General features: G+C 44.3%; 1 protein-coding gene across 6 annotated transcripts in view; it reads left to right on the top strand.

The window, feature by feature from the left end:
* The first annotated feature begins 5,944 nt into the window (after positions 1 to 5,944).
* The window catches only part of ZC3H12C (zinc finger CCCH-type containing 12C), a 50,966-nt gene continuing 40,272 nt past the window's right edge, over positions 5,945 to 16,638 (top strand). The window contains exons 1-2 of one of the 6 annotated variants that reach the window (XM_081909695.1): positions 5,945 to 6,478; positions 13,882 to 14,044. The gene's annotated coding sequence lies outside the window, so the exon portion shown is untranslated. Of the gene's footprint in view, positions 6,479 to 6,752; positions 6,819 to 7,020; positions 7,076 to 7,096; positions 7,241 to 7,277; positions 7,838 to 13,881; positions 14,045 to 16,638 lie in introns of those variants that run through there. The other 5 variants (XM_081909697.1, XM_081909699.1, XM_081909698.1 and 2 more) reach the window with 5 other exon arrangements.

Raw genomic sequence — 16,638 nt, 5'->3', positions numbered from 1 at the left:
CCAGGAACCAAATTATTCATGGCTTATGGAGCCTTCCAGGAACTCATGAGGGGAAAGTGTTAGAATTATTAATGTGCAGAATACGTAAACAGGGATGAGAGATATTCTGCTCACGGGAAGGCTGCTGTTGTGGAAAATGAATATACTCTGTGTCAGGGTCAAGCGCAGCATATAATATCCTTTCCAAATAGCCAGCTGACTGGACGCTCTTACATATCTGTCGTTACACAACTTTACATTTGATGCACAACTGCAACAAATCAGCCAAAGTTCAGCACTTTCAAATCCCTTTGATTTCAGCTGGAGCATATAGAACCATAGAATTGTAGCATTGGAAGGGACTCTGAGGATCATCTAGTCCAACTCTCACAATTCAGGAATCTCAACTAGATCGTACATGACAGATGACCAACCAAGCGCTGCTTTAAAAATCTCCCAGGAAGGAGAGTCTCAAGGGAGTCCATTCCACTGTTTGAACAGCTCTTACTGTCAGAAAGTTCTTCATGATGTTTAGTCGGAATCCCCTTTCTTGTAACTTGAAACCATCGGTTTGAGTCCTACCTTCTAGAGCTGGGGAAAACAAGCTTGCTCTCTCTTCCATGTGACAGTCCTTGAGATCGTTGAAGATGCCTATCGTATCTCCTCACAGTCTCCTGATGAGAATCCCTTCAATTCCTTCATCTACATCATTTACATCATCTGATAGGAAGTGCCTACAGAGGGTGGTGAATACAGCACAAGATATTATGGGCTGTCCTGTGAATCCGCTGGATGAAATAGCGGAAGAACGTTGCCTCAGGAGAGTGAGGAAAATTCTCAGGGGTGATTCACACCCTGGCTGGCACTTTCTTGATCTCCTGCCCTCGGGCAGAAGACACAGAAGCATGATTAGTCGCACCAACAGGGTAAAGAACAGCTTCTATCCGTGGGCTGTTAGGCTGCTGAATGACAAGATAACAACAGGGCAACTGACTTTCGGGTTTGGTGGGTGTGCGTCAGTAAACGAGGGAAATTAAGACAAAGTGGGGGGTGCTCGTGTAATCTCACTGTATACAAGTTGTACAAGTGACAATAAAGTATTTCAGTTTATAAAGATGTTGAACAACAATGAGCCCAGGATAGACCCCTGTGCCACCCATCACTTGTCACTTTTTCCCACGAGGACAAGCAACCATTAGTGAGCACTCTTTGTGTTTGTTCAGCCAGCCAGCTACAAATCCACCTAACCATTACCTTATCCAGACCACAATTTACCAGCTTCTCCACAATAATATCATGGGGGGGGGGGGCTTTGTGAAATAAAGATACACCACATCCACAGCATTCCCCTGATCCACCAAGCTTGTAGCTCTATAAGAAAGAAAGAAAGAAAGAAAGAAAGAAAGAAAGAAAGAAAGGAAGGAAGGAAGGAAGGAAGGAAGGAAGGAAGGAAGGAAGGAAGGAAGGAAGGAAGGAAGGAAGATTTGTCTTGCATGACTTGTTTTTGAGAAACCCATTATGGGTCCTAGTAATCACAGCATCCTTTTCTAAGTGCTCACAGACTCTGTTCTAGGACCTTTCCTGGTGTCAATGTCAAGTTCACCAGTCAGTAGTTTCCTGGATCTTCTTAGGCCTGCCATGAAATGGATAGTACCTGAAAGTGTTGAAATTTGGTTGGATTGCATCTATACTATGGGACCCTGAACTTCATGGAAGTACAATGTGATAATAAAACAAAGACACTCTCTAATTGCACTAATTCAGTGGTGTATACTGAAGCAAATGCAGTCATACATCCCTAGAATATACATTAGTGCAGATGTCACCAACAAATCTGTGCTGGAAGAGAGTGTTCCACAACATGGGACTGGTGACACTAAAAGCCAGACTTCTCATTGAGGCCATTTGGGCCTCTGTAACATGGGTGACAGAGTGCTCCTCTCAGTGATTGAACTGGGCTTGAGTTGGAGCTTTGTGTATGAATACAAGAACATTGAACCAGTCGTGGTAGGATATGGGCAGCTAATACAGATGTTTTAGCAGAAGTGCCACATGCTGTCACACAATATAAAAGGACAGAATTGCAAGGGCTTAGATTGTTGTTGTTGTTTAGTCGTTTAGTCATGTCCGACTCTTCGTGACCCCATGGACCAGAGAACGCCAGGCACCTCTGTCCTCTACTGCCTCCCGCAGTTTGGTCAAACTCATGCTGGTAGCCTCGAAAACACTATCCAACCATCTCGTCCTCTGTCGCCCCCTTCTCCTTGTGCCCTCCATCTTTCCCAACATCAGGGTCTTCTCCAGGGAGTCTTCTCTTCTCATGAGGTGGCCAAAGTACTGGAGCCTCAGCTTCACAATCTGTCCTTCCAGTGAGCACTCAGGGTTGATTTCCTTCAGTATGGAGAGGTTTGATCTTCTTGCAGTCCATGGGACTCTCAAGAGTCTCCTCCAGCACCATAATTCAAAAGCATCAATTCTTCGGCGATCAGCCTTCTTTATGGTCCAGCTCTCACTTCCATACATCACTACTGGGAAAACCATAGCTTTAACTATACGAACCTTTGTTGGCAAGGTGATGTCTCTACTTCTCAAGATGCTGTCTAGGCCTGTCATTGCCCTTCTCCCAAGAAGCAGGCGTCTTTTAATTTCGTGGCTGCTGTCACCATCTGCAGTGATCATTGAGCCCAAGAAAGTAAAATCTCTCACTACCTCCATTTCTTCCCCTTCTATTTGCCAGGAGGTGATGGGACCAGTGGCCATGATCTTCGTTTTTTTGATGTTGAGCTTCAGACCATATTTTGCGCTCTCCTCTTTCACCCTCATTAAAAGGTTCTTTATTTCCTCCTCACTTTCTGCCATCAAGGTTGTGTCATCTGCATATCTGAGGTTGTTGATATTTCTTCCGGCAATCTTAATTCCGGCTAGGGATTCATCCAGCCCGGCCTTTCGCATGATGAATTCTGCATATAAGTTAAATAAGCAGGGAGACAAAATACAGCCTTGTCGTACTCCTTTCCCAATTTTGAACCAATCAGTTGTTCCATATCCAGTTCTAACTGTAGCTTCTTGTCCCACATAGAGATTTGTCTCACATAGAGATCTTGTCCCCTTCATGGATCACTGCCTTGCCGTGGCGAAGGGGCTTGAAGAACTCAGAGAAGCTATGAACTATGCCGAGCAGGGCACCCAAGATGAACAGGTCATTAGTGGAGAGTTCTGACCAAACGTGATCCACCTGGAGGAGGAACCGGCAAGCCACTCCAGTATCCCTGCCAAGAAAACTCCATGGACAAAGACAACAGGGCTTAGATTACAAAGGCTATTAAGTGTATTTCATAGTCTTCAAAATACAGCTCTGTGGAAGTATTTGTGTAAGAGATTGCCACTGGAAATTATATAGAATGGCTTGCTTTGCAACACACTCAAATCACTGTCACCTTTCATCCATGACAACCAAAACCAGAGAAACAAATACTTTCATTATTTTAAGACCTATTTCCCAATCCTGGCATGAGTTTAAGCGCTCTAATTTGTGCTTTTATAATGCTGTCAGCAGATGTTTGCTTTTTTTAACAAAGAACATTTTATTATTTGATGCTGGTTTCATTGATACACAAGGGACAGTAATTGTAGGGTGTTTTGATAGATGAGCTATCTACCTTGACAAGGAACACAGAAATGCAGTAGCAGCCTGCTTTAAGATTATAGTATAATTATTCCCACATTCTGAAAATAACCCAGAGACAGGAGGTTGTCTCAAGTGGCAAAACGTCTCAGAACAAGCCCTGGTGAGGGGAGTCTTCAGTTAACAATAACCACCAGGTCTTCAATTAATACAGCTTCCCATGTCATCTAAATGTGGAAGGTATGGTTAACGGCTTCTGAACAAGCCAAGATATTATGCCATGGTTTGAGTTGGGCTAGTATCATGTCTTATTCCAAAGCTGCTAACCATAGTTTCACAGTTCAGACAAAATGAGAAACTATAGTTAATGAAGTACTTCCTTGTTTGTTGCTTACATTGTAAATGAAAGATTTTCTTATTTGCTGACTCACGCAAAGAGAAGAACAAGGAGGCTGCACACAAAGTCAAAAAGATTGCTCATATCTCGACATTTCAAACTGAAGCTACGGTACATACCCACTATACCTTTAAAGCACATTTCCCCTCTCAAATAATTTTGTGCATGTAACTCATTAAGAGTTGCTAGGAATTGTAACTCTGGGATGGGTAAACCACAATGACCAGACTTTAAAGAGTGCTTTATAGGTATAGTGTGTAGGTCTGATTGTCTGTATGTGGCTGTTGCACTTGACAGCTCTGAAATTGCATTCTTTGGGTACATATGGTGGTTGGCAAAATGTCAAGCATACAACAACAATTCAAATATATGTCTTTAATTATTTGTGTGTCTTTTATGTTGTCGCTGCTTATTCTTCTTTCAGGGTGATATCCAACTTCATGTGAGCAGACATCTACTTGCACAACAGGACTTCTCCTTCCCCTTCCTCCTGTCACAGTCCTCAAATCTGCTCCAGAGGACCCCCCAACCCTCAGGAAAATATTCTGGGAGCTGTGCAGGCATGGTGTAGCCAGGATTTATTTTAGTGGGGGGCAGGCTTTATGTTGGGGGGCGCATAACCAAGTTATCTGTGATGCAATTGGTCAGGTAAGTATTTTTATTTATTTACTTGATTGGGGGGGTGGGCAGCTGCAAAGAGAATTCTGTTCCATTCACACCTGGATGTCACTGAATTCAAGCTAGTTTTGAAATTGTTCCTGTAGACTCCCTTTTTTAAAAGTGTTGAGAACCACCTTGAATGCTATACAGTATACAGGAGGCGACCATTTTGCTCACTTCTAGTTGATGCGCAACTGCCGACATGTGGGTCCTTTGGGACCCGAAAGATGGCAGAACCGGGGCGAACGCACACAGGGGCCAGGAATGGAACCCCCACACAAAATGGTTGCCACCTGTACACTAATAATAATAAAGTAACCCACCCATCCTACTTTTTCCTCCATAATTCAGTGACTCCAAACATAAATGTGGTAGCCGTGTGAACCAGCTTGGACGGATACTTGGATGAATATACCCATCCAAATCATATTCTAGTTTTCAATAGATGTTAAGCATTTTGGTCATTTAAAGTGTACTGATGGGCATAAATAGTTCCATAAATGAGACATTAACACTTTGAATTAACTAAGGCAGCTGGCCTAACGTTGTTGCTGAACCATCCTGAGATCTATGGATGAAGGACGGCCTACAAATTTAATAAATAAATAAATAATTTCTGCAGTGAAAACCCACCAGAACTCAAGGCCGGGCTGGCCCAAGACATTTCAGCATCTGAGGTGGAACCCAAAATGGTGACCCCTTGCCTGTTAGAGAAAAAGGGGTGAGGGAATATCGGGGGGGGGGGAGGCGGTAAAGAAAAATCAACATTGGGATCTGCTGCTCTGGTGGATCCTGCTACCTGATCACTTTGCCATATGGGTGGGCTGGGCTCGACCTGGCTCAACACTTCTTGGACGACACGCCCGCTGATCTAGAGCTGTGCTCTTCTTACTTCCAGCTTTGAGGGACTGGTTTCATAGATTGTAGAATTGGAAGGTACCCCCGAGCGTAGCTGTCCACTTTTCCCTTTTCTCGTGAGGAATCCTATTGGGAAGAAGGGAATTTCCCTTTAAAAAAGGGAAAAGTTGACAGCGATGCCCCTGAGGGTCATCCAGCCCTAGGGAAAGAAGAGGATTTGTTAATGCGGAAAGAAAAGCAGTTTCTTTTCTCTTGCAACTTCACCTGCTCTGTAAGTGAGCACTGATGCTAAAAACAAATGATGGGCTTTAGCTCTAACAAGCCGCCAGACGTCTTAGGGTGCCAGTCTCTGCCAGCCCACCCTACGCCAGGCACCCCCAACGTTGTCACTTTGTCAGCATTTGTGTTCGGATGCAATTCTTACCAACCTCCCTCCAGCAGGAGGAGGTTTAGCACTGAGCTGAGAGAGCAGCTTTTGAGCACTGCCTTCCCTTGGCAAAGAGGAAGCCTCCTTTTACTAAACGGCGGCATGAGAGGAAGCAAAGAAGCCAGCATGATGCCTCGCAGGGAAGAAGGAGAGAGGCTTGTCCCAGAGCCCCGGGTGCTACAGGAGAGGGCATTTAAAAAGGTCCCCCGAATCTGCTGCTGACACGAGCCAGTTTGGGTTCCCACGTTCAGTAAGGACTCGCTTGGGGCTTTTTTCGGACAAGAGCGGGATGAGGAATTATTGGGATGGGGGCAGGTGCCGTGAGGGGTGCGGGGTGCTCCGTCTGCAAGCCCCACCTCTTTATTCTTCCAAATTTTAACCAAATCACGACCCTCCCATAGCTTTTGTAAAAAAAAGCATCCTCACAAAAGGTCCCCCGTCTGTAATTCGAGCACTGGCAGAAAGGATCGAAGGGCTGGACGACTCCCATGAGAATCCAAGGGAAGAGGATGATGGAAACAGAGACCCATAGGTAAGGGGTGCTGTTTGGAGGTGGGGCCGTACAGCAAGGTAGGAGAGGGGAGCAGAATTGCTGGGGCTGGATAAGTTTGGGGCGGGGGGGGGGGTTTGAGGTGATTTAGAAGCTTATGGGGTGGGTCCGCGATGTGGGGGTGGGACTGTGTGCTTTGAGAGATCAGTGGGGAGATTGAAGTTTTTCTGGCAGGGTGGGGCGTACAGAAAATGTGGGGGAAGTCGGTTCCTGGACGTGGACGGAGATTACGGGGGGAGGGAGGTTCGGTAGAGGGAAAATCTTCCAGGGATCCGGTTCGTGGGAATGCAAAGGAATCTTCTGGCGCGTGACGGGTTATCGGGTAAAAGCAACATTTGGGATCCTGAAGGCGGGCGGCAGAGCGGGGCAAGGCATGGGATGGGTGGCAGGGAGTGTGGGGCCGTCGGAGGGCAAGGGCGCGCACCCAATATTGGGTGAATGAGTGTAGGGACAGTGGTGTAGGGGCAGGCAGGGCGAGTGGGCTTTCAAACCATGCCCTAAGCATAATAATAATAATAATAATAATAATAATAATATTATAAGATCTCCGCCAGTAATTTCAGAGTGCAGTCTCAGAGGGTGGTAACGCTGGGTTGATTCATTCATTCTTGGTGTGTCACTGGAGTCTGTACGTGTGGCAAGCAAGGGATGGGCTGCATGTGCCAGAGCTCAGCCCCCTGGCCTTGGAGCATGTGCAGAGAGTGCCTCAACCACACCAACGCTCGGGTCACCACCACAAATGTTGTTGTGTGTGTGTGTACCCCCCCGCCCCCCGCCTAGGACCGTGGCTCACTTTTTGTGGGGGTTTGGGGCAGTTTACATGGGGAGCGCCCCACTGAAAGCCCCCGTGGCGAGAGCAAGAGAGGAGAGCGAGGCGGACGCCATGGGGCCCTTCCTTCCCCCTGGTTTATTATAGCTGCCCCTTTCCTAGCAGGTGGCTCCGCTGGGAGGTGTCTGGCCGAGGAAGGCCGCCGCCGCCGCCGCCGCTCCGGTGGGGCGAACGAGGCCCTGGCGACGGGGGGCGGCGTCTGGAGCCGAGGAGGCCGCGGGCTTCCCCTTCCCCGGGTGACCCTGTCCGGGTGGCGAGTGAAAGCCGAGGCCGCCGGGAGACTCTTCCCGTTGCGACTGGGCAGGCGGGAGGCGGTCCTGCGGAGGCCCAGCCGGGAAAGCGCAAGGCCGAGGCGGGCGCCGGCGACTCCTCGGGGTCGCGTAGGGGAGCTTTCCCCGGACCCCCGGCCGCGAAAAGGTCGTGGCGCGGACAGAGGCCGGGCTGCAGCCCCTCCGGGGGGCGGGGAGGAAGAGGAGGGGGGAAAGGGCCGCTTCGCTTTGAATTTGAGGAAGGTGAGAGACCGTTTCCCGAGCCTCTCATATATAGCTCAGGGACTGGACAATGGAGCCACCCGCTAACCTGCATTTCCCACCCCTTCAGCTGCAACGCTTTTTGCCCATATTCCCCCGGAAAGTTCGTAGGGTGTGTTTTTTTCCTCTCCTAGGATTTTCCCAGGCCCCCTCCTCCCAAACAGGCTATTTCGCTTCAAAATGAATTTATTTGCTTCCCCCTGCTCCCGCTTCTTAAGCCCTTTGATTCCTTTATTTGAGGACTTACTCCACCAAGGAGCTGTGTTTTATAGTATAAGCCTAAACAGTGTTTGGATAGGAGTATGTCACAATGAAGTTGTTATTGTTATTATCATCATCATTTACTTGATTATTATTATCTTCTTCTTAGTGAGTCTGGTTATAGGATTGTACTGGTGGGCAGAAATCCTGAATGTTCACATACTTGGGAGTAAGCCCTATTGAATTCATTATTAAATTGGGCTGCTAGGGGCAGACAGCTATCCTGCAAAGTAGGTCACACTCAACTTTTTCCTCTTGGATACCTTGGGTATATTTTCCTACTGATAATCAGTGAGGTGCAGGTGACAGTAGTTGGTTTGGAGAATCCATTTTTAAAACCTCACTCAGCCCTGAAACTCAATGTGGGATTTTGCAGCCGATCTTATTCTGAATTACTTCATAGGTTTGTTGTGAGGATAATAGAGGTGAGGGAACAGATAAATCAACCTGAGCTTCTTGGAGGAAGGGTAGGATAAAAAGCTAGTGTTTCCATTTACAGTGTGATAAAACAGTATTTGTAAATGTGCATGCACTGATTTGGTGCACATGTGTTGATATTGTGCCAGAATGCAAATTGTGAATCAGACCTGCGAGAGTATAACTTGTTCAAAGTCACCTAGCAAACTCATAACTGAAGTCTTGCATTTCCTTAGCCAGTGCAACATTCTGCCCACAACCGTATTTCCTCTGTGGCTGTGTGAAAATCAGTGGGTGCTCCACCTGACCCAGTATCTAAATGACAGAATTATTGAATAAATAGATTATATTTCAACATTCCATCCCCTTTCAAGAACTAAAACAGAATGATTAGTGTTTCTTCATACACAGAACACACAGGTGATCAATGCAGTCCATACATATTTACTCAGAAGTAAACTCCATTGACTTCAGTGGGACTTACTCTCAGATAGGTTTATGTATAGAACCACAGTCTTAATTGGTATCTAGTTTTGAGAGAGAGAGCTGGAATGTGGCAAATATGATTCTAACTCAATGGCTAGCTGTGCTGCACGTTGATATTAACAAACATGACTAAGTTCGTTCCATTAATTTCAGTAGGTCTACTCTGAATAAAAGGTATAACACCACCCAATATTTTTAACAAGTGTTCTTTTGAGGCTAATGTATATACTATTTTAAAGTGTGCCAATTTAGGAGTAAAAATCAATAGTAAAAATACGTATCCATCTGATTAATAGCACTATTAAACATTGTATTTATGCAGTTTTTGAGAGTAGCTTGCTGTTCTGAATGATAATTGGAAGTCTCATCTTGTGAAATTATATGCAGGACTCACAAATATTTGAGATGCCATTTGCTGATACTTTTTGTATGGATGAAAGTTCAATACTGTATAATGAATTTCAATTAAGTTGGTGAGAACTGCATCTGCAATGATTGTAAAGATATCATGATTGAGCTGAAAGGTTTTCTCATAAATATTTTTTTCAACTATAGTGCCTCTAGTCTTTTGTCTTTAAAAAGGTATGTTCCTTAGGTTTAAAAAACGACAACTGTGATGAATCCCCAAAGTTCATGTTCTGCTGTTGTTTTATTGTTAATAATTATTCAACATAATTGGATAGTTTCTTTATTTGTCTTTTTTTACTTTCTTCTGTGCAGTAAAAACTCTTCAGATAGCTTCATTTGGAGCTCAAGGGATAGAATTTTATTTCTCCCAGTTCTGTTGTTGTTGGGAAAGTATATATCTAAGAGAACTTTTTAAAAATCAGCCCAGGGTCACTGTGGTTTTGTTTGTTTGTTTGTCCACAATCTGCATTGGGTCTTGAGATCTTGCAAGCATTTTCATAATTATATTAGCTATTACCATAATTTTAGTTTTACAGATCTTGATAACTCAAGTGGAATCCAGAAACAAGGCACCCAGATTTATTGTATATGCCTACTAGAATCAAGCTGCTTTAAACAGGCGGTGAAGTAGCTGGGTGATTCATTGCAATCATGAGCAGATGGCAGAAATCTAAACAGGAGATCGATCTGGGTTTTTTGTGCTATCTGAGCATACTTGTCCACAAGTAGACATGCATTACCTACTTAATTAGCCCTTTGGCACATGTATTTTTTCCCCTTTTCAGGATTGACTGCCCAGCTGTTGCATGTTTAGGTAGAGGGAAATGCTTTTAGAAAGTATAAGGCTGAGCTAGATGAGCTTATTCTTTCACATACCTTACGAAATAAACTCTGTTTCCACTGATTCAACATCAGAGCTGGTTTCATAGATGAAAGTCAGTGTGGCGAATGGTGGTTTTCTAAGGTCGGTCAGTTTTTCTGCACCAAATATAACTACCCAAATACAATACAATCACTATCTTTCTTCATATTTACTGCCCTACCCCAAATCTACTTATATGGCCAACTATTGCCCAGTCTCAAATATTCCATTCTTGGGCAAGGGGATTGAGCAGGTGGTTGCTGAACAACTCCAGGCACGCCTGGAGGATGCGGACCATTTGGATCCCTTCCAATCGGGATTCAGACTTCATCATGAGACTGAAACTGCCTTGGTCACATTGGTTGATAATCTCCAGTGGGCTAGGGACGAAGGTGAAAGCTGTTTCCTAGTTCTGCTGGATTTCTCAGTGGCCTTTGATACCATCGACTATAACATCCTTCTGGACCGTTTTGAGGAGCTGGGGGCACTGTTATACAGTGGTTCCGCTCCTTCCTCCTAGGCCATGTCCAGAAAGTGTGTGGGGGGATGAGTGTTCAGACCCCTGGGCTCTCACTTATGGAGTGCCTCAGGGTTCTGTCCTCTCCCCCATGCTTTTTAACAGCTATATGAAGCTGCTGGGAGAGATCATCGGGGGGTTTGGGCTGGGTGTTCACCAGTATGCGGATGATACCCAGCTCTACCTCTCTTTTAAATCAGAACCAGTGAAGGCAGTGAAGGTCCTGTGTGAGTGTCTGGAGGCAGTTGGAGGTTGGATGAAGGCTAACAGATTGAGGTTGAATCCTGACAAGATAGAAATACTGTTTTGGGGGGATAGGGGGAGGGCAGGTGTGGAGGACTCCCTGGTCCTGAATGGGATAGCTGTGCCCCTGAAGGACCAGGTATGCAGCCAGGGAGTTATTTTGGACTCACAGCTGTCCATGGAGGCGCAGGTCAATTCTGTGTCCAGGGCAGCTGTCTACCAGCTCCATCTGGTACACTGGCTGAGACCCTACCTGCCCGCGGACTGTCTCGCTAGAGTGGTGCACGCTCTAATTATTTCCTGCTTGCACTATTGCAATGCGCTGTACGTAGGGCTACCTTTGAAGGTGACCCGAAAACTACAACTAATCCAGAATGCGGCAGCGAGACTGGTGACTGGGAGTGGCCACCGAGACCATATAACACCGGTCTTGAAAGACCTACATTGGCTCCCAGTACGTTTCCGAGCACAATTCAAAGTGTTGGTGCTGACCTTTAAAGCCCTAAATGGTTTGGGCCCAGTATACCTGAAGGAGCATCTCCACCCACATTGTTCAGCCTGGACACTGAGGTCCAACGCCAAGGGCCTTCTGCCGGTTCACTCACTGCGAGAAGTTACAGGGAACTAGGCATAGGGCCTTCTCAGTAATGGCACCCGCCCTGTGGAATGCCCTCCCATCAAAAGTCAATATCTGACTTTTAGAAGACAGGCAGCAGACCTGTTTAGAGACATTTTTAATACTTGATGTTTTATTGTATTTTTTATTTTTTTTGCTGGAGGCCGCCCAGAGTGGCTGCGGAAACCCAGCCAGATGGTCAGGGTATAAATTATTATTATTATTATTATTATTATTATTATTATTTTAAAAAGAATTTTTGCATTTTGCTCCGGGATGGGATCAACATGGGTCTCCACCTGTAGAAAAACAAATGACATTTCATTTGAGCCAGGAGTTGAAGGGTGTCAGTTTCTCCACATGCCTGTTTTGTGTCAGTGTGTTCAAACTTGTGATCATCCCTCCTGCCTCAAATTATAGTGTTACCTTGGTTCTCAAACTTAATCCGTTCTGGAAGTCCGTTCCAAAACCAAAGCGTTCCAAAACCAAGTCGTCCTTACCCATAGAAAGTACTGCAAATCTGTTCCAGACTTTTAAAAGCAACCCCTAAAACAGCAATTTAATATGAATTTTACTATCTAACGAGACCATTGATCCATAAAATGAAAACAGTAATGTACTGTACTATAAAATAAACAAGACAGTATTTTAGATGATAAAAAAAAATCTTACCTGCACTATTGATAGTCACTGTTTGGATGGGGAGCTTTTATCCCTTTCTGCAGTCAGTCAATCAATCAATTGGTAGCTGAACTGGGTTCCACACAGTCACAAAAACAAATTAACCGAAAAAGCCTCAAAAACAAAAACGCAAAATAAACAGCAAACTTAATCCGTTCTGGAAGTCCATTTGACTTCCAAAATGTTCAAAAACCAAGGCGCAGCTTCTGATTGGTGCAGGTGCCCTGGAAACAATAGCCGACAGCCGCATTGCGACATTCGGCTTCCAAAAAACGTTCAAAAACTGGAACACCTACTTCCGGGTTTTCAGCGTTTGGGAACCAGGGTGCAACTGTACTGCTTCAGTAACTGCCTCAAATGTTTATCTGAATCTGCAACATGCAAGTATCCTCAGTGGTTAGAAATGTGATAGCTAAAGGGAAAACCCATAGCTCGATAAGAGTGTGCATATTATGCGTGCATGCAAGCATAAGACCTTGAGCATCATTTGGTAGATCTTCCCCAGCCCTTCTATCTCCAAGACTTTTTGAAGTCCTGCCAGAGAGGAGGAGCCATATATTCTGAGCCATATAGGCAGCTTCATATGTTCATCTATAATATGGCCTGAGGGTCTGGCGACTTAAAACTTGCAGCCCTATCCCGATTGTGTTGGCTCAGAAGTCTCATCTATCTCTGTGTTATAACCTAATGATCAGGTTGTAATTCTGCAATCCTAAACATGTTTGGCCACTGCTTATGTAACTTGGAATTGGCAAGTGATGATCAGTTCTTTATACACTGCCTCTTTGGTTGCCAGTGGTGACCCAGTCAGATGGGCAAGGTACAATAAATATTATTAAATTTATTATTATTATTAGGAAAAATCCTTCTTATTCCCCGACATCTTCACTTTGTGTAACATGGTGAAACTATAATATGTGAAACATATATTTCCCCAGATAGAGAGGAAAGGGCATGGGGCAAGGTCTTTCTTTTATTTATTGAAGGATACACACACCACACACTTTCACCCTAAAGGCAAAAGGCTCCCAGGCTTACAAATATCAGTAATAAAAACCTGCCCTTGGGCTTCCAATCTAAAAGACATGGCACAAAAGGAAAAGTGATTGGAAGGGAGGAGGAAAACAAAGCAAATCCTGGTACTAGCTCTTAGGGGGTTCCTGTATAAACAGAAAAAATCAAAGAGAGGCAGATCCAAAGTTGATGGACCCTCAGCTGAGCCAATGAAGAGGCCCTGCACTAGCTCCTCTCCCTCTGCTATAGCTCGATGGAATAGCTCCATCAGGGTTAGTGTTTGAGGTGTAAGAACTTATTGTCCAGGATACTTGTTTCCTATTTTAAACTTTTTGATCAAGGCAAAAAACCATTGTGAAAGTTAAGTGGATTCGTACTTTGTGTCATCAAGGTTATTTTTATTTGCGGTAGAATTTCAATTTCCTCCCCTGCATAACTGAAGACGAAACCAAGGTATTTTGCATAAGTTTCAGCGAAAGCATATCAACTACCTTATTTCCTCGTGGTTTATTCTTTTACAGGAATATTCATATGCACAACCTACGCTGTGTTTTCCGTATGGTAATCAGTAGCCCACATTTTCTCACAAGACGATTCTTGCAAGTTCAATGGGATGGAACTCCAGAGAACGAGATGCTAGCATCCAGTATGATGGTCCGTTTGCCCTGAAATCCATTCAGCTAGGTAAGAACATCTGAGATGTGGCAGGAAGGGACCCATGCTGGTCTTGAAAAGTACTGTATGTGCAAAATTAATATGTAAATATAGCTGTGCTGTTGATGGGAAAAACCCAGTATCTTTGCGGTTTATACAGTGGTGATCTAAGTGGTTCAAGCCCTGAGTGGGCAAGTATTTACAGCAGTGGGCCTGTTGTTTACTAAGATGCTTAAAAGATGCAATTAGTTGTTCTGACTGTATTTTCTAAATCATTTTGGCAGTCTCTAATGTCAGTTGAATAGCTAGTCCTTCAGATGTTATTAGAAAAGATTTCTATATGAACCCAACAACTAAGAGCATGCAGAAAACACCTCCATAAATAAATTCACCATAAGTATGTTGAGTTTTCTTTCTTTCATCCACAGCTCTTGGCTAGAACACACAACTGAGAACCATTTCCTAACAAATGTGTGTATTTCTACTGTGATCAAGGGGCCGCGACTCAGCTGCTTTATAAATTCTAGAATTTCACTGGGTTACTTGTTAATTGTAATGCTTAGACTATTTAAGTAAAAATTAATGGTTCAACTGCATTGATGGAAACTATTATCATTTCTATTTAGTTCACAGAGAAACCAAATTTGATTGCTTATGTTGTTCAAAAGGGATATCTGTATAAGCAGGTGATGTTGGAAACTCAAACTATGGTGGATTTTGTGCTTTAAAGGATTTCAGTAGAATTTGGGGAATTGAAAGAATTGTTTTCTGTTTCTTTGCAGTTAAAATTAATGCTCCAAATTTCTCCTTTTGGCACTTGCCTATATCTAAATTTTCAGTAAAGAGAAATGAATATGATTGATGGTTCCTTGAGATTAACTTTTTAGAAGCTTTCTATCGTGAAGAATTGGGGAAGTAAAACGTTCCAAAGTTTTTAAAGGGACAGTAATAACATAGGTTATGTAAAATCTTCTTTTATAGTCTACAAAGAAGGCTTAATCTTTTGTTAAGGCCCCAATTGAAGAGTCATATTTCCTCCTTGAAATATGTCCAGAAGCCAGCTAGCAGCCAGTACAAGAGAAGGTACATTAACATCACAATCTTAGGCATGTCTACTTGTTATGTTTTACCTGAAATCCTTGAATGATAACTTAGGGCAGTCTGCTATCTTGGGTATTAACACCTTAATGGAGAACATTTCCCATCATGTTGTCACTATCCTAAGTCCCGTATATAGAATCACAGAATTGCAGAGTCTTCTAATCCAATCCCTTCAGTGCGGGAACCCTGCCCACAGCCATCCCTGGGTTGGCTCAAACCACCAACCTTCTGGTTAACAGCCAGACACACTGACCCATTGCGCCAGAGGAGGGCTTCATCTCCTCGACAACTTTCCTTGAAGTGAATTCTTGCTTAACTTGGAAAATTACTTGGAAAATAAAATAATTTTTTAAAAATTACTCTTAAGAACCCCATTTCTCATTATAAAATGTTTCCGTGGAAGTTCCTCAGTCCTTTGCAAAAACAGTCATGGCGCCATCCATATAGTTTGACTACTCGGCTGGTGAGGATTTGTGTGTTATCCAGGCAACCAGTCAAGGAGAAAATTTCATGGCAGACATAAAGCTCTTTCAGTGCAATGCAATGCATCTCTCACCATAAGGAAGGCATATTGAGTTCAGTTAGCTTACTTCCAAGTAAACAAATATAGGATTGTAGCATTTTATGCTTCTGGGCATATTTGAAGTTTCTGCTTCTGCTGATGATAATGCTTATACCCATTGTATCAGGCATGGGGAACCTGTCCATGGACCAAATTATCCTATTTGGCCTGCAAAGCTATCGTAATTATGTTAGGTGTGGGGCAGGTAAAGCCTCAGCTGCAAAGCAACAATTGAGAGCCTTAAACTGTGCTCCTGGTTGTTCCTCTAAAAGTTTGCTGCCAAATGCAAGCCCTGGCTGGGACCAACGCCACTTGGGAAATCTCAGGTGGAGCAAAACCTGCTGCAAAGGAAGTGCTTCACCCAACAGGCATTGTAGTATCAGGTGACTGCCAGATGGACTGCCCCACATCCTGTCAGCATGGCCTGAGGCAGCTGGACACGTAAGATAGAACCCCCCTGAGTTCTATCTTAGGACAACCTTGCAAAATAAACACACAAAATTACTTGCCTGCCTGCTGTCTGTCCTTGTTTTAAAAACAAAGCAGGAAAGCAGAATACCACCTTGCAGAGAGACGAATGTGTGCAGAAGTCAGTTAAAACAAGCATTTATGGAGACAAGGAACATGTGTTATTTCAGACGTTTGCAAGCACAGAGAGCCCCATAGAAAAGATTACACATGCTCTACTCGCAGGTGCATTCTGCCAAAACACGATTTACACAGGGGTATGCAATGCACAGGGACATGGGTAGCGCTGTGGGTTAAACCACAGATACTAGGACTTGCTGATCAGAAGCACGGTGGTTCGAATCTCCATGACGGGGTGAGCTCCCGTTGCTCGGTCCCTGCTCCTGCCAACCTAGCAGTTCGAAAGCACATCAAAGTGCAAGTAGATAAATAGGTACTGCTCCACGGCATTTCTGTGCGCTGCTCTGGTTCGCCAGAAGCGGCTTAGTCATGA

The sequence above is a fragment of the Podarcis melisellensis genome (genome assembly GCF_964234715.1).
Source record: "Podarcis melisellensis genome assembly, chromosome: 4".
Lineage (NCBI taxonomy): Eukaryota > Metazoa > Chordata > Lepidosauria > Squamata > Lacertidae > Podarcis > Podarcis melisellensis.
This window is presented reverse-complemented; position numbering and strand designations above follow the sequence as displayed.